The following is a 19,269-nucleotide window of genomic DNA, read 5'->3' on the forward strand; positions in this document are numbered from 1 at the left end:
GGAATTTAAAATCAAATTAGTGATGGCAAAAAAATACTATAACGAATTCTGTAAATGTGGCAGATAAACTAAGACAATGACAATAGAAATAGAGATGAGAAGGATGTATTTCAGGAGATATTTTGATAGTAAGATTGACAAGATTCTGTGGCTAAATAAAGTGAGAAAAGGGGGAAATCAGCTATTACTGAAGTTTCTTGCTGTTATGATTTGAGTGGATTGACTACCATAACCCAAGATAATTAGTGCAAGTATCTTAGTCCATTTTACCGCTATAACAGAATATCTGAGAATGGGTAATTTATAAAGAACAGAAACTTATTTATCACAGTTGTGGAGCTAGGAAGTCCAGGATCAAGGTGCTGGCATCTGGTGTTTAGTGAAGGCCTTCCTGCTACACCCTTACATGGTGAAAGGAAGAAGTGCAAAAGAGACAGACTCTCTCTATTAATGTCTATTAAGGGCAGAACCCTAATGACTTAAACACCTGGCAAAGGCCCTATCTTCCAACGCTGATACATTGGAGATTAAGTTTCCAATACTTGAGCAGGGGAGAATGAGACCATAGCAATAGTGTAATTCAAAATTTCAGCAAATGTGTTCAGCTATAGTATTTGGTTTGAAGCATCTGGAATTTAAGGTTGCTGCTGTTTGTTCAAGCAGAATGTCCATTGTTCCAAATAATCAGGAGAAATCTGCAAAAAGCGATTGGAAATGAATTTGTAGTTCAAGAAGGATTTGGGAGTTATCAAGAAAGAAGTGGTAGCTGAGGCCATGATTGATGTGTTTTAACAAAGAAAAGAAAGATTAATCTTGACTTGAATAAATATTAACAGAGAATATAGTCTTTGAGCTTTCCAATAGAAACCCAATATGAATTTCAGAAGTAGAGAAAGAAGACAGCCATTCTAATCCTCAAAAATACCAAGTGTAAGAGAGTGATTATAGAGTTTTTACAATGCAAAAGAGATAGCTTTCAACTATGTAAAAAAATCACATACATGTACAGACACAGTCCTTTATACACATACATGTGTGTATATACTCCATTCTTGATGAATGACTCTAAAATGTGATTTTTAAGATATAGAGATAATTTTGGCGGGTCATAATGACCCATGTGTAATCGACTGATGGTATTTTCCTTTATTTTTGCTACCCTATTTCACACTTTAAAAAAAAATTATAATGGAAGTTCTGGGATACATGTGCAGGATGTGAAGGTTTGTTACATAGGTATACACGTGCCATAGTGATTTGCTGCATCCATCAACCCGTCATCTACATTACATATTTCTCCTAAAGCTATCCCTCCCCTATCCCCCAACCCCCTGACAGGTCCCAGTGTGTGATATTCCCCTCCCTGTGTCCATGTGTCCTCATTGTTCAACTCCCACTTATGAGTGAGAACATGTGGTGTTTGGTTTTCTGTTTCTGTGATAGTTTGCTGAGAATGACGGTTTCCAGCTTCATTCATGTCCCTGCAAAGGACATGAACTCATCTTTTTTCATGGCTTCATAGTATTCCATGGTATATATGTGCCACGTTGTCTTTATCCAGTCTATCATTGATGGCCATTTGGTTCCAAGTCTTTGCTATTGTCAATAGTGCTGCAATAAACATACCTGTGCATGTATATTTATTGTAGAATGATTTGTAATCCTTTGGGTATATATCTAGTAATGGGATTTCGGGGTCAAATGGTATTTCTAGTTCTAGATCCTTGAAGAATCGCCACATTGTATTCCACAATGGTTGAACTAATTTACACTCCCACCAACAGTGTAAAAGTGTTCCTATTTCTCCACATCCTTTCCAGCATCTGTCGTTTCCTGACTTTCTAATGATCGCCATTTCAAAAATGAAATTTTATCAATAGGAAGAGGAAGTCAAATTGTCTCCGTTTGCAGATGACATGATTGTGTATTTAGAAAACCCCATCGTCTCAGCCCAACACCTTCTTAAGCTGATAAGCAACTTCAGCACAGTCTAGTAGTAGTAGTTGCTTAATAAATGACTAGTGCATCAAATATGAACAGGGAGTCAGTACACAGTCTCAAGAAAAAGTGTGACATATAGTTATACCTGAAGAATTAATTATATGAAGTACTTTTTTTCCATAAGGTAAACAAAAATATAACAAGAAGAGTCAAAATGTAAATTTTCTGAGGGGAAAAACTTCACTTTCCTGAATGCAATTTTACTTATGATATAAAAGATTAATGCATAGTAACAAAACTCTTCATAAGCAGTATTTTCTTCCTGAAATGTAATTCTTTACCAAATATATTTTTTAAAACTTGCATGGTATATGATATGAAAAAATTAAGTACTAACTATTAATAATGTTTAAAAATAGATTCATTAACTGGGACATTTTAATTAACTTACAAAAATGACAATTTATAAACTTAATACAAGGTCATCTTTTTAAAATATGTCATCAACCTTGAAATTAAAATTGGTGGACAATGTTTGTGTATGTAAATATGTGCATTATGTGTCCTTAAAATTTTTTAAATCAATTTATTAGTAAAATACATTGTTAGGTTGACTACATAGTTTAAGTAAATCAAATAATAACAAAATCATTCCTTTCTTGCAAATTGTGTGAAACCAGTGTAATATAACCATCAATATAATGTAATATAACCATCAATATAAATGTGAAATTTCATTTGCTTGACAAATTATCATAATGGAAAAAACAATTTACACTATTGCATGATTTGCAGATGAGAAAGAGGTAATAGGCAGGACAAATTTCCCTTAGAAATGAAATTTAGAAGTCAATAGTTAACACTCCCAATATTGAGCAAAATTACTGTTGAGAGATTCTAAATTGTAATTGTTGAAAGATTCTAAATTCTAATAGTAGATTGAGTGCCATCTACTAGATTTCTATGTTGAATGCAAATCTTCAGCAGGAGGAATTATAAAAATGTATATTTTGTGGTGTGACCTGTTATTAGCAATATGGAGGTACCCACATTCCTAGAGATGCAAAATGTGATATGAATTTCCTTCTTAAAATAAGCATTGTCATAGTGAATTGCTGAATACAAGGAAGCTATTATTTGAGACTGTTTTCTCCATCGCATATCTGTGTAGCTGTTTGACTTCTTCGAAGGAAAGAATTGTTAAAATCTAACACAAGACACTAATAACTTTACTGACTTCTGTCTCTTGAATCTTACTTTTCTTCCAAATGTCATTGAGAAGATTAAGAAAAGAAAACTTACCATTCATAGATTTGTAATTTCTTGAATGCTTGTTATTCTAACTGGCATGAGATGGTCTCTTATTGCAGTTTTGATTTGCATGTCTTTAATGACCAGTGATTATGAGCTTTTTTTCATATGTTTGTTGGCCCTATAAATGTCTTCTTTTGAGAAGTGTCTGTTCATGTCCTTCACCCACTTTTTGAGGGTTTTTTTTTTTTTTTCTTGCAGATTTGTTTAAGTTCCTTGCAGATTCTGGATATTAGCCCTTTGTCAGACAGATAGATTGCAAAACCTTTCTCCCATTCTGTAGGTTGCCTGTTCACTCTGATGATAGTTTCTTTTGCTGTGCAGAGCTCTTTAGTTTAATTAGATCTCATTTGTCAATTTTGGCTTTTATTGCCATTGCTTTTGATGTTTTAGTCATGAAGACTTTGTCCCTGCCTATGTCCTAAATGGTATTATCTAGGTTTTCTTCTAGGGTTTTCATGGTTTTAGGTTTTTCGTTTAAGTCTTTAATCCATCTTGAGTTAATTTTTGTGTAAGTGGTAAAGAAGGGTCCAGTTTCAGTTTTCTGCATATGGTTAGCCAGTTTTCCCAACACCATTTATTAAATAGGAGATCCTTTCCCCATTGCTTGTTTTTTTCAGGTTTGTCAAAGATTGGATAATTGTAGATGTGTGACATTATTTCTGAGGTCTCTTTTTTGTTGCATTGGTCTATATATCTGTTTTGGTACCAGTACCATGCTGTTTTGGTTCCTGTAGCCTTGTAGTATAGTTTGAAGTCAGGTAGTGTGGTACCTCCAGCTTTGTTTTTGTTTGTTTGTTTCTTTCTTGTTTTGTTTGTTTAAGATTGTCTTGGCTATACGGGTTCTTCTTGGTTCCATATGAAATTTAAAGTATTTTTTTTCTAGTGATAAAATTTCATTTTTTGTGATATATAGATGTCCCTTTCTTTATCCTTTATCCTTTGAAGGATTTTTTTTTCTTTCATTGGGTGTAGAATTCTAGTTTGGCAGTTGTTTTTGTTTAGTACTTTATATGTATTGTTTCAGTGTCTTTTAATTTTCATCATGTTTGCTTAAGCATCAGTTATCAATATCTCTGTCACTCATTTGAAAGTATTTTATATTTTCTTCAGCTATTTTTAAGATCTTTGTCTTTGGTTTTCAACAGCTTAAGATATGCTGAGGTGTTGCTTTTGTAGCTATTAGTGTTCTCAGAACCTCCTTAATCTATGGTTTAATTACTTTCTTAAATTTTGAATATTTTTTGGTTATTGCCACTTTAAATATTGCCTATGTTCCACTTTCCTAATTCTCTTCAGGCTCCAAGTATTACTGTTAAATCTTTATATTCTGCCCTGTATGCATCCTATACTCTTTTCTATATTTGCCTTTTTTTTTTTTCACAAAGTCTCACTCTGTCGCCAGGCTGGAATGCAGTGGGTGATCTCTGCTCACTGTAACCTCTGCCTCCTGGGTTAAAGTGATTCTCTTGCCTCAGCCTCCTGAGTAGCTGGGATTACAGGTGTTGAGTGGCTGGGATGACAGGTGTGTGCCACCACGCCCAGTTAATATTTGTATTTTTAGTAGAGATGGGGTTTCACCATGTTGGTCAGACTGGTCTCGAACTCCTGGCTGGTAATCCACCTACCTCAGCCACCTAAAATGCTGGGATTGCAGGTGTGAGCCACTGGGCCTGGCCTTATTCTCCATTTTATTTGCATTTAGTTTACATGTTTTAATGCTAGACTGTCTTCAGTTCACCAATCCTTTCTTCTCTGTCTAATCTGCATTTAAGTAGATTTTTTGACTAAAGATTACTACTTTTTGTTCTTAATTCTATTTGCTTTTTAAAATTTTATACCAAATCTCTGAATCATCTCTTCATATTTTTAATCTATGCTGTTGGTAGTCTCTACTCTTTTAACATATTATTCATTATCTCTTCAGACCTCTTCCCTCTAACTGAAATCTGGTACAGGTGTTTTTATCTTTTTTATTTTTTGTCTTATCATCCTATATTATTAATTGGCTATATGTTTTTTATTTAATGCAGAACATTTTATAGAAAAAGATTAAGTGTTCTTCCTCCTATGAAGCCTTACTCTTTCTTCTGTTAGGCAAATTGAATTGGTACTAATCAATGTATTCCAGTAATGGACAGAATTTAGAAGGGACCAGGTTTACTCTTGCTCCCAAAGCAGACCTTCCATTTTTTTTCAGGCAGATCCTGGAGTGTTTGTTCATTGCAGCATCTTTCCTGGGATAATTCTCTGACTACCATCAACTCTGCCTTCTGGTAAGCTTTTTAGGATTCTACCTAAATATCTTCTGAATTTAGTAAAATGACTTAAGGGGCAGCCAGAATTCATAAAGTTTAGTTCTCTATCCTTCCCTGGGAGGTTTTCATCTCAAGATTCTGATCTTGATTTTCCAATCCTATCGGCCTGGACTTTCTATCTGCTAGTAGTGGACATCTGCCCAGGCAAGATCTGAGTTCTTAGGCTCATGTTTTGAATCCAGTAAAGGCAGATACATTCAGAGTAGAGTATCTCACACCGTCAGCTTACTTCCACTGGTGTTTCTTCTCCCCATTCTGCAATACTGGTTCCTAAAGTCTTGGTTGCTTCGGCCTGCTCTCCAAATGTTCTTATGTGTGCATATATTCAGCAGTGTTTCTTGATGTTTTATGTGGCAGTGTTGTTCTTCCACAAGCCATTCCATCATTTTCAGAAGAGGGCCCTCAAATGTTCATATGAAGTTCATTCAAAAACACTGGACAAATTATATGCAGATGATGAATGTTATGTTTCATAATTCCCACCTCACAAGATTGTTTTAGAGTTTAAATGAGAAAAAAAGGTTTAGGAAATGACATAAAATTATATGTATATTTATTGTTTTCATCATTAGTAAGAAATTACCAACTTCAATTTTATAATTTCTTATATATTCTGTGTGACATTACTTGTGAAGTCATGTTAATAAATGATAGTTATTGATTATTAAAGAACAGAAAAATAAATAGGTTGCTATTTTTAAGATTAGCTTTCACCTCCTTTTCTATGGAACTTCTGAATATGATGAGCAATATAAAAAGGAAGTTAACTGCTTTGGAAAAAAATTAGAGAATGAATGTGGTAACTTGCTAATCATGAACCCCTTTTGTAGTAACATGTAAGAAAATGGCTCACTTGCCTTAGATACCAGCTTTCTGGAGAAAAGGATAGTTAGTATTGTAAGTGCATGTTAAATTAGTATAGTCTATAATTTTACTCCACTGAAATATATATGAGAAGTTAATTTTTGACTATAATCTGTGGGCTTCCTTTTTATTTGTAATAAAGAAATTCTGAATTACCTAAGGTATTATCACATTTACAATTCACATTTATAAGAACACTTCCATATGAACAGCATTTATAAAAAGTTGTTAAAATAATTGCAAAATTAGTGATATCACTTTTAAAAAAGAAGAAAAAAATCAAGGCATATTCTGTCTTTACCCAGAAACTAATATGCATGTCTGTGTAAAATGAGATATGAATGGTGATAATATCTAGACACAAAGTATCCAACCAAAGGGACTACTTTGAACAAGACCAGCTATAAAATTTAACAAATGCTGAAGACATTTACAACTCTGCCCACATATAATGGAACCTATACCTAATACTTACATTAAACTGCCAATTTTATGTGGTAAAATGCTATGCTCAATGAATTAGAAATGCCTTTATCAATCTTATGGTGAAAATGAAGACAATCAACAAAATATTATATTTATTGTAAAGAATAAGTAAAGTAAAACGTTTATGCCTCAGTGAAAAAAGCTCGTATATGACTTTAAATAATAGCCTGGGCGCTACAGATGTGAAGAAAAACAGGGCTTTCCGATGTTAAAACAACCCCAAATGTTAGTAAGAACAATGGAGTATGTTTAAAGTGGTATGAGATTCCAGCCTCATTCAATGGCAGTGCAATGAAAACTTTAAAATATTGTTGACACAAAAGGCTTATTTTTGAGGCAGATATAGTTATTATGGCTGTAACTCATTGATTTTGTGTGGATTCCGTCATGTAGTAATTTTTCTTTCATTTTAATACAACACACCATCCAAAAAGAAATAGAGTAAGTTTCATATCACTAATCGTAAGCACTTGAATAGAATAAAAGTGTATTTAAACTGAGAGCAGATAGAAAAATAATTGAGAGTAAAGCATTTAAAAATTATAGAAGTGATATGCAATCTTTGTGCAATATACAAGATCTTGATAAAAATCAGAGTCATACTACTTTAGGATGGTTATTGGTGAGATCTGGGTATAAATGCACTAAATCAGTGCCTGCTGACCCTTTGACATAAAGTGTGATAAATGGACTGATTGCCTGATCCCACGTGTTATTGGTCCACATATTTCATTAAAAACACTCATTGTTTCCACTGACATTACATTTGTAGTAAGAAGTTATTATCTTTTTGAGCACTGGCACTTGGAGTAACTGTGCTAAATGTTAGCAGAGGCTCTCTCTTAATTATCTATCATCTATCTGCTTATCAGCAATCTACATATATTCATAAGGGAATATAGTTTGTTATGAGAAACAGATAAGATATACTGATATAATAATTTCTCCCTTTCTTCTGCCTGTAAAGCCTTTTCATCAACACCACATCACCCTCTTTTATATGTCTCACTACTCACTGAGGGAGAGAATTTTTTTAGAGCCACTTATTTTTTATATATATTGTACAATCTATGAAAAAGAGATTTAACTTCTAGTTAAGGCTGTGTTGAAAGAGTCACAAAGATTTCCGACAGATGGAGAAGAGAGAGAATAGTTACTAGTTACAGGTAGGGCATAAAGCAGAGGTTTAGGGTTACTAGTTACAGGTAGGGCATAAAGCAGAGGCTTAGGATTACTAGTTACAGGTAGGGCATAAAGCAGAGGTTTAGGATTACTAGTTACAGGTAGGGCATAAAGCAGAGGTTTAGGATTACTAGTTACAGGTAGGACATAAAGCAGAGGTTTAGGGTTTGGCATGTGATAGGCTTCAGAGTAGATTGGTGGTACTGGAGAATTGAGCAGTGGAGATGGACTTTTGACTGGTGTCACTATGGGATATGAATGAGATGCCATCTAATGCTTTCAGGAGATGAGAGTACAGTATTTTAACTTTTTAAAGCACTATATTGCTGAAAACCTGGATCTTAATGTCACCCTTGTCTGTCAAAGAACAAAATAAAGAAATGGAGAACCATTTGATGACCCAAAAAGGGTATCAGGTAGGAAGAAATACACATGCTCTATTAGAGAGATGGGGAAAGAGGGGAAATGATTTATTATTACTTGAACCCAAATTAAATAGCAACAGAAGAGTAGGATCTTGGAGATCACCTGGAGAAACAAGAGTGTGTTGTAAGTCCTGAGGAGCATCCAAGTCCAACACCATCATTACCTTGCCCCCTTTTAGCTGTCTACATTTTATCTTTCAAAAGCCATTTGAGCAACTAGTTGGTATCTAAAATTTCACAGGTCTAAAATCAAATTCCTGATTTCTACCATCAACCCTTTTATTTTTCATTTTCCCATTTTTAACTATTTCAGTAAACAGTCACTCATTTTCACCAGTCACCCAGACCAAAATATATGAAATCATCCTTGACTCTTTCTTACATGCCAGATGCAATTCATCAAAAAATCCACTGTACTCTATTTTTCTAATACACCTAGCATTTAACCATTTCTTACTGCCTGTACACTTTCACTTCTCTCTGGAGCATTGCTGTAGTTACTCACCTAGCCCTTTAACTTCTGTGTTTGCCCTGACACAGTTGTCAGAAGGATTTGCTTAAAGTATAATCCATATCATATTCTATTCTGCTCAAATGCATCAATTGATTTTAATTTACTTAGAATTAAATCCAAACTCCTCTCAACCGCCTACATAGCTTTCATGGGTCTAGTCAGTTTTCTGATACCACCTTTTGGTTTTCACATCTTTTTTTCCCCTGCATTGCCTTTCACTCTGTCCTCACTGTTTCCTTGCTATTTGTCAGTTACTTCAAACAAACTTCTCAAGCTTTGCAAATGCTATTTCCTTTGGTTGGAAAGATCCTCCTTAAGATGTGTGCATGACTTGATCCCTCAGTTACCACAGGTGAACTCTTCGAATTTATCCACATCTGACACTTTATTTACCTGTTTTTTCCATCCCCCACTCTACTCTTAATCTATTGATGCCAGGCATTTTATTTGACTGCTGTACCCCAAGACTCAGAATTATGTTAGACTTACAGTGGGCCCTTATTTACTGTAATATTTGTAAATGACTGAATGATACGTTCACTAGAACAATAATTTTATTGTATTGCAATTGTTTGTTTGCAATACAATTTTTTAAAACCTCAAAATTTTGATTCTTAAGAATAGAGCTTGCTTTAGTTTGTGTTATTCAAGAAGTCTCTGAGTTATTCTAGAAGCATATGACAAGATGGAATTAAAAGTACATGAAAAGTATTTAGGGAAATGCCTGTGATGGATAAGGAGTGAGCCAGAGCGGGTGCAGAAAGCCTTCAGACTGAACTGCATGTCTGACTCCTCTACAGGAGAGGGGAAGGAAAATCACAGATTGCATTGTACTTCCAAGAAAGTGGCAACTGGGCCAATGAGGAATCTTTATGACAGTGTTGCCATTTAAAGGAGCCTAGTGTCTCACAGCAGTGGGGTTGCATTGTAAGTTCACTGTGCTTAGTAATTGGTGAGAGCAGCCTAGAAAACATGGAAAACATGGCCCAGGAACAAATGTGATGGTAGATCTAGAAGGGCAGCAGCTGGGGTCATCAGTTAGTTATCTTTCCTGTAGCAGGAGATCTTAACAACACATTGTCATAGATGTCACAGGATCTAGTTCCTACACTTACAGATTCTACCCAGCACATGACCAAATCAGAGAGCACATGAATAATAATATTGCCACTGCCAAGGATGCTGCTCCCTGCTCTTCGCCTGTGTTATCCTATCTGTTTTCCCAGATCAGTTTCAAGTCATAGAATCAAATTCCATGAAAATTTCTGCAAGCTGACCCTGTTCGTAATAGCATCTTTTACTGGAAATGTTAAGTATATTAGTTACATTAGCTAGTATTCATTTGGCATCAACATGAATATAAATATTTCACATATGAAGGTCTTGCTCTTCCATGATATCAATTATTCTCTGAGAGACAATCTACTTGTTACACATCTAGACTTATTCAATATATGACAATAACACACATTTGTAGTAGTTGCTTAATTAATGAGTATTGCGTCAAATATGAACAGGGAGTCCCTAGTCACTACACAGTCTCAAGAAAAAGTGTGAGATGTAGTTATACCTGAAGAATTAATGATATGAAGCACCTTTTTCCTATAAGGTAAACAACAATAACAAGAACCAAAAATGTAAATTTTCTGAGGGGAGAACATCCAGTTTCCTGGATGCAATTTTCACTTATGATGTAAAAGATTAATGCATAGTAACAAAACTCTTCATAAGCAGTATTTCCTTCCTGAAATGTAATTCTCTACCAAATATATTTTTAAAAACTTGCATGATATACGATATAGAAAAATTAAGAACTAAATATTAATAATGTTTGGAAATAGTTTCATTAACTGAGACATTTTAATTAACCTAAAGAAAATGACAATTTATAAACTTAATACCAGGCCACCTCTTTAAAATATATCGTCAACCTTGAAATTAAAATTGTTGGACAATGTATATGTAACTATGCACATTATGTGTCCTTAGAATTTTTTAAATCAATTTAAATAATTTAAGAAAATACGTTGTTGGGTTGACTCCGTAATTTAAGTAAATCAAACAATAATCAAATTATTTCTTTCTTGTGAGTTGTGTGAAACCGGTGTAATATAACCATCAATATAAATGTGAAATTTCATTTGCTTGACAAATTACCATAATGGAAAAAACAATTTACACTATCGTGTGATTTGTAGGTAAGAAAGAGGTAGTAGGCAGGATAAATTTCTCTTTGTAACAAAATTTAGAAGTCAATAGTTAACACTTAGCCAATTTTGAGCAAAATTACTGTTCTAAGATTCTAAGAAAGAGGCTTAACTCTTCCATGATAGTTTTCCTAAAAGAATTTGAAAGATCACCAGGCAGGTGTTCATTTAGTAGATTGAGTGCCGTCTACTAAATTTCTATGTCGAACGCAAATCTTCACCAGGAGGAATTATAAAAACGTGTATTTTGTGGTGTGACCTGTTATTAGCAAGATAGAAGTACCCACATTCCTAGAGATGCAAAATGTGATATGAATTTCCTTCTTAAAATAAGCATTGTCATAGTCAATTGCTGAACACGAGGAAGCTATTATTTGAGACTGTTTTCTCCATCGCATATCTGTATAGCTGTTTGACTTCTTTGAAGGAAAGAATTGTTAAAAATCTAACACAAGACACTAATAACTTTACTGACTTCTATCTCTTAAATCTTATTTTTCTTCTAAATGTCATTGAGAAGATTAAGAAAAGACAACTTACCATTCATAGATTTGTAATTTCTTGAATGTTTGTTGTTCTATTTTCCTGATTTATAGTAATCATCTGGTTACACTGGTCTTCAAAATCTTTTTTGCCACTGTTCAACTGATAAGTTATACTTTGCTTGGAAAGCCTGACTGGCATGTATCAGTGTCATACATGATATCAAACGACATTTTCAGCAATTTCGTGTTTGTCTTGGATCCTCAATATAGACTAGTGTACATGTACAAAGACACTCAATGTTGTAAGATATCCATAATTTAATACTATCAGTGTGCAAGCAAAATATACTTTATTTTGTTCCTATAATTTGTCATCCTTTTACTAAGTCTCAGTCATAATAATTACAGAATAATTTTTTTTGGCTTTTGTGGCTTATTTACTTGTCATTTATTATAAAATTCAATGTAGTACTATATAGAGAAAATCATGCAATGAACTATGAAACATATAAAGTGATCATTTACGATGTCTGAAATAAATTCCAGACCTCTAAGAAAAATTTTAAAACTTCATACCTCTTTTGCCCAAGAACTGATAAACTGGTTGAGAATTAGTGTAGGGTTCTGGATTATAAAATTTATATGCATTTCTACATGAAAGCTCTTTTAATCTAAATATTTCATTTGTTTTATATTAGAAGAAATTCAAGTTGATGATTTTAAATTGTGAGTTCTGAAGTTTCTTGCTGAAAAGATCTCTCATACAATTCTGAACATTTTTTTCCTGTAACAATATTAGAATCTGTCCCTTTAAATTGGCAAAATCAAGATTATAAAATATATTTTACAGTCATTTTTATATCAAAGGGTAATAAGTGTGTTCCATATTCCATTACTTCTTAAAATTTGTAGTAGATTTTTCAATTTCCAGAGACTATTCTAACTCACATACATCATCTATGTTTTTTTACATCCTAACGATAATCCAAAATATTAAAATTCTGACTTCTTTTTATAAATGATAGAACTGAGGTACGGAATGTGCACCCAGCTGCTTCGTGAGAAATCTTCCAAATAAACCGTGCAGTCTGACCACAGGACCAGCATTCAGGGGCTGCTTTTATAAGTGTTATTTGGTTAATTTTTGTGTTTTTCTAACAAAGGAAATAACACGTGATCGTGTTAGATTTCAAATCTTGTTAGTTTCATGCTCAGTCAACAATCAGTCCTATTCTTTAAAAGTAATTGTGTTTTTAAAATATTCTTATTGCCATTGTCTTATGTAAACATCTTAAGCCAACATCTTTGATCTGGATTTTGTCAAAAGCCTCTTCTAATTTCTTTTCTGCCCCATTTATTGTTGCTTTTCAAATTGTCCCCTATGTGATACTAGAGGAGTCTTTGTAAAATATAAAATTCATTATGTCATTCTCTGACTTAGAATACTCACTGCTTTCAATGTCAAGGTTCATTTTCTTAGACTGCTGTAGGAGACCTCACTCCGTCTTGTCCCTGACTACCTCTCATATCTCAGCCCTCCTGCCTGAGTGGACTCCACGTTCACTATACAGAACAATGAACAGTTCTCTGATTTACAGCAGTCTGTCTCTTTATTCCTGTGCTTTTTCACATCATTTTTATGCTGTTCACTCTTTTCTTTTGCTACCTAGCACCTGCTCATCAATGATAGCACCATGTCACTTATGTCATCATTTTATAATTGGTTACTAATTTATCCATCACTCTACCTATATGGTGAGTTCCCCAGAATGGAATCTACCCTTCATTTCTGAAACCCTAGTAGCAAATATTTATAATTATCATATGTTAAGCATTGTTTAAAGAAATGATTTGGTACACATAAATAACCCTGTCAATGGGAAATCTTACTTAGGTATTTGTATGGAATGAAGTGGCCTGTAAAACACACACATAGAGATTACTATTAGAGGTAAATAAATCCCTTGGGTCTTGGTAATCTAGAACTTGAAGTCAACAGTTTTCCTCATATACCGAATTCCTGCTCACTTATACCACTGTGGTCCTCATAACTTCAGTGTATGCTATTTGCATGTAATCAGCATATAACAGGCAATGTTTCTCAAAGTATGTGTGGATGTGAGCTAAAATGGATGGAAATCTATAGCTTATTTAAATTGCACTTACATCTAAAGTAGTATGCTCAATTTTCAAAATTCAATTTTCTAAATATTAGCTTAATGAGAATAGCGATTTCTTGAAATAATTAATAGATAACACTCAAGTCATAATAAAATAATAAGGCAGAACTATGCACACTGGTTTATAGACTCTTGAATTATATTTTTCATGTATTCCTTTTCACCCTTATCATTCATGTAATGGATTATCTGACTTCAACAGGGCTTCTTATTTCTCTCTTCCTTACCATCTTTTCTTTTCTTTTTATTTATTTTTTGTGTGTGTGCCTACCTCTGGCTTACTTTTTTCTTATGTTTATGATAAGCAGATGACTTTTATTATTTTATTTTATTTTATTTTATTTTACTTTATTTTGTCAATAGATTTTAGGAAACAGGTGGTTTTGGTTACATGGATAAGTTCTTTAGTGGGGATTTCTGGTGTACCCATACACCAGGCAGTGTGCACTGTACCGTATATGTAGTCTTTTATTCCTCATCCCCCTTCCACCCTTTTCCCAGAGTCCCCAAAGTCCATTATATCATTCTTAAGCTTTTGGTTCCTCATAGCTTATCTCCCACTTACATGCGAAAACATACAATATTTTACTTTCCATTACTGAGTTACTTCACTTAGCATGATGGTCTCTAATTCTATCCAGTGTTGCAGTGAATGCTAGTATTTGATTCCTTTTTATGGCTTAGTAGTGTTTCATGGTGCATATGCACCACACTTTTTAATCCACTTTTGGTTGATGGGCATGTTGATGGGCATTTAGGCTTTATTTTTGCAATTGTGAGTTGTGCTGCTAAGAACATGTGTGTAAATGTCTTTTTCATATAATGACTTCTTTTCCTTTGAGTAGATACCCAGTAAGTGGGATTGATGGACAGAATAGTCGTTCCGCTTTTAGTTCTTTATGGAATCTCCATACTGTTCTCCATAGTGGTTGTACCAGTTTAGATTCTCATCAGCAGTGTAAAAATGTTTGCTTTTCACCTCATGCATGGCAATATCTATTTTTCTTAATTATGGCCATTCTTGTAGAATGACAATAAGGTGGTATCACATTGTGATTTTAATTTGCATTTCCATGATGATTAGTGATACTGAGCATTTTTTCATATGCTTGTTGGACATTTATATATCTTCTTTTGAGAATTGTATATTCATGTCCTTTGATCACTTTTTATCAGAATATTTGTTTTTTTCTTGCTGATTTGTTTGAGTTTCTTGTAGATTCTGGATACTAGTCCTTTGTCAGATGCATAGTTTGTGAATACTTTCTCCTTCTCTGTGGGTTGTCTGTGTATTCTGCTGATTATTTCTTTTGCTGTGCAGAAACTTTTTAGTTTAATTAGATCCCATATATCTATTTTTGTTTTTGTTGCATTGATCTTTGGGTTCTTGGTGATGAACTCTTTGTTGAAGTTAACATCTAGAAAAGTTTTTCCAATGTTATCTTCTAGAATTCTCATGGCTTCAGGTCTTAGATTTAAGTCTTTTACCCATCTTGCATGGATTTTTCTATAAGAGATAGAGATCTAGTTTCGTTCATCCACATGTGCTTGCCAATTATTAGTATCATTTATTGAATAAGGTTTCCTTTCCCCACTTTATGTTTTTGTTTGCTTTGCAGCAGATGAGTTGGCTGTAAGTATTTGACTTTATTTCTGGGTTCTCTATTCTGTTTCATTGGTCTACGTGCCTATATTTTTACCAATATCAGGCTGTTTTGGTAACTATAGCCTTGTAGTATAGTTTATAGTTGGCTAATGTGATATCTCCAGATTTGTTCTTCTTGCTTAGTCTTGCTTTGGCTATGCAGGCTCTCTTTCTGGTTCCATATGAATTTTAGGATTGTTTATTCTAGTTCTGTGAGTGATGATGGTATTTTGGTGGGAATTTCATTGAATCTGTAGATTGCTTTTGGCAGTATGGTCATTTTCACGATATTAATGTTACCCATCCATGAGCATGGGATGTGTTTCCATTTGTTTGTGTCAACAATGATTTCTTTCAGGAATGTTTTGTAGTTTTCCTTGTAGAGATCTTCCACCTCCTTGGTTAGGTATATTCATAAATATTTTATTTTATTTTATTTTTGCAGCTCTTGTAAAAGGAATTGAGTTCTTGATTTGATTCTAAGTTTGGTCATTGTTGGTGTATAGCAGTGCTACTGATTTGTGTACATTGATATCCTGAAACTTTACTGAATTATTTATCCAATCTAGGGGCTTCTTGGGTGAGTCTTTAGGGTTTTCTAGGTATACAATCATATCATCAGTGAACAACAACAGTTTAACTTCTTTTTTACCAATTTGGATGCCCTTGATTTCTTTCTCATCTGATTGCTCTCTCTTTCCCCCCTTTAATATACACATTATTTCTACAATCCAGGTATCCTGGTTTTATTATTTATTTATTATTTCATTCCACAGAATAAACAATTTTAAGCAAGATATAATGAAAGGCCTCATTGAAAAGAAGGGATTTTTAATATTATATATAGGTTTTATTTCACTGTTTTGTGTATGTGTTAACAATTACTTTCTATCTTATTTGCATCTTATTTTCTTTCTTTAAATCTCTATTTGCAAATGGTGCTGATGATCCTGCTTCATACACACACAAAAGAAGTAATGTGAAGAAGGAACTTCTACAACTCTTGTGACCACATCTGCCCACTTCACTGCATCCTGCTAACCTACTCTATTCTTTACTATCGGTGAGTTATCTGTGCATTTCTTAAGCAGCTTCGGGGCAACACATTCTCATATTTGTACCTCTACCTCATTGGCTGCTCCTTTCTACTCTCTTTTATTGATTTGCTTCATCTCCAGAGTGCCTCATATCTCAGTCTTCAGATTGCCTCTGTCCTTCTGATACTTACCTCCAAGGAGATTTTATCTCGTCTGGTGGCTTTAAATACACTTACAGATTGATGAATCCTAAGTTTATGTTTCCTGTGTGGAACTCTCACCTCAACTTGAGATTTGTTTATCTAAAACTTAATTCATTATTTTATTCCTCAAATCTATTCCATTTGCTTATTTCTTAAATTTGGTAAATGGCAACTTTATTGTTTCAGTTGCTCAGGCCAATATTATTGGAGTTGTTTTTCTCTCTCTCAATCAATTACCACATGAAATCTTTCAACAAAGCCAGTTGGGTATGCATTCAAAATATGTTTAAAATCAGACCACTTATTAGCACTTCTGCTCTTATCTCCCTGCTTAAACCACCATCTGCTTTTGCCTGAATTACTAGAGTAACCCCCTGAATCACCCCCTTTCTTTTGCTCATGTGTCCTGTATTTCCTCTGTTATAATTACCAAGTATTATGTACATATTTTTATGACTGGAAAAGCAGTATGTTTGTTTACATCAGCATCACCCCAAACACTTGAGCAATGCATTGCACTAAGACTTACGACAGCTACAATGTCCGTTATGACAGGTACAGTGTCACTAGGCAATAGAAAATTTTCAGCTCCATTTTAATCTTATGAGACCACTGTCATATATGTGTTCTGTTGTTGAATGAAATGTTAGTTGACACTTGACTATATAGGATATGTAACTGTTACAATTTTGTGTCTATTGATCTATCCTTCAAAAGGAGAAATAAAAAATGTAAATGTATGAATGAAATAAATGCTGTATATTTTGGTACAAATTAGAAAATGTATAAAATAATTATGTGGCCATGACTGTATTTCCCTGTCTATCCCTTCATTATTCTTTTCTTGACAAGAGTACCTTGTCTCCAGCAATTACTGTTTGGGAGGAAAGTCACTTAGAATCGTATCTTCTCCCTGATAATAGTGTGCATGTTCTATGGAGCATGTCCTTTAATTCTGGATAAGAAGAGCCCTGAAGCTGTTCTTCTTCCTGTTCTTTCCTAAGTGTAGTTTTACAGTCTCCTTCAGTTTGATGAGCTATTCCACATCAATCCAATAAATTAATATTTTCAAAATAGTAGGCAAAATTTATTTTCAATACCTACTATCTAAAGTTTTCTAACTTATTAAATATTAGCTCATAAATAAATCACCTAGTAGAATATTGACACCCACAGTATGCTAAAAATGTATTTTAACAGAAAGGTTAAGTTTTGCTTCTGTACAGAATATAGCAATCCTAATAAGAATGTCATTCCCACTGAGAAAATGTGTATAATCTATGAAATAATTACCTTTCCTTTTTTGGAGAGTGAAGACATCGGATAGCAGTAGTCACAAGGCAAATAGGTAAACTAGATCCCAAACAGTCGTAAACTCCTTGGGAGATGTAACTGGGTGAACCATTAGCTAAGCATGGGAGGAAGTGTTGGGAGCCATAAAAGCAGGTAAGAAGGACACAGCTGAAATTAGAAAGAATTATTGAAAGTGAATGTGAGTTAGGTTGACCATTCAGAAGCCTTGAGAGCCCCCAAACACATATACAAAATTCCCATTTATTGGGCGGCTCTTTTATGTAGATCTTTACAAGATTCTCCTGACATAGATTGGAGTCAGGTCAAAAAACTTGAGAAAGCCCTCCTCGTTGCACAGAGTCCTAAGAACTCATCTATTCATCGAACACTCATTTCATAGGGGAAAAATGCTAAATGAAAAGTTGGAATGTCCCTTCGGAAGGGGTAGAAGAAAATGTCATCTACCTATGGAAGAAGAGCAAAACTCCCCAAGTGCCAGGAATCCTGCCTTGATTCAGAACAGGGGTCTGCTACCATTGGGAGATGCATAGGAAATCTGCTGCCATCCAACACCTTCCACTGATACTAGTCTGAGTTTGCCTATGGCAAGGAGGGCCAGGAATTCTGAGAAAGATCAAATGATGAGGCTGAGGTCCAGTGGTCTTGGTTCAGATAAAGAGTGAAGCAGGTGCAATGAGAGACCCCATTGCCCCTGTCATTTGCCTTCTACCAAACAACAGGTAATAGTTCACTGATAAGGGAAAATCAGGAATGAAGAATGAAACTCTGTGAGATGCAGCCATGCCATAAAACCAAAAACAACAACAAGGAAAACTTGAGAGTGGAGTAGATTAGAAAAACTCTTTGGTATTGAAGCGCCAATACTGAGAACAAAGTCTCAGCAGTCTGTAAGAGGACAAATTTCATCCCACCACTGTGGGACACTGAGGGCAAAAATAACATCAAAGTGAGCCATTATTGACTAGGTTGATTCATTCTCACACATGATCATTCTGATAGAGAAGATGTAGATCTATTTCTACCTCTGTTTTTACTATTCTTCAGACAAAATTTCTGGCTTTCGCTGATACATTTTGAAACAACAACAATAAAAAAAATACTCTTTGTCAAGATATATATCAGTCAGCAGAACTAGACCTAGAGATGAACAAGATGTT

This window comes from Colobus angolensis, unplaced genomic scaffold (genome assembly GCF_000951035.1).
Source record: "Colobus angolensis palliatus isolate OR3802 unplaced genomic scaffold, Cang.pa_1.0 Scaffold11, whole genome shotgun sequence".
In the NCBI taxonomy this organism is placed as follows: Eukaryota; Metazoa; Chordata; class Mammalia; order Primates; family Cercopithecidae; genus Colobus; species Colobus angolensis.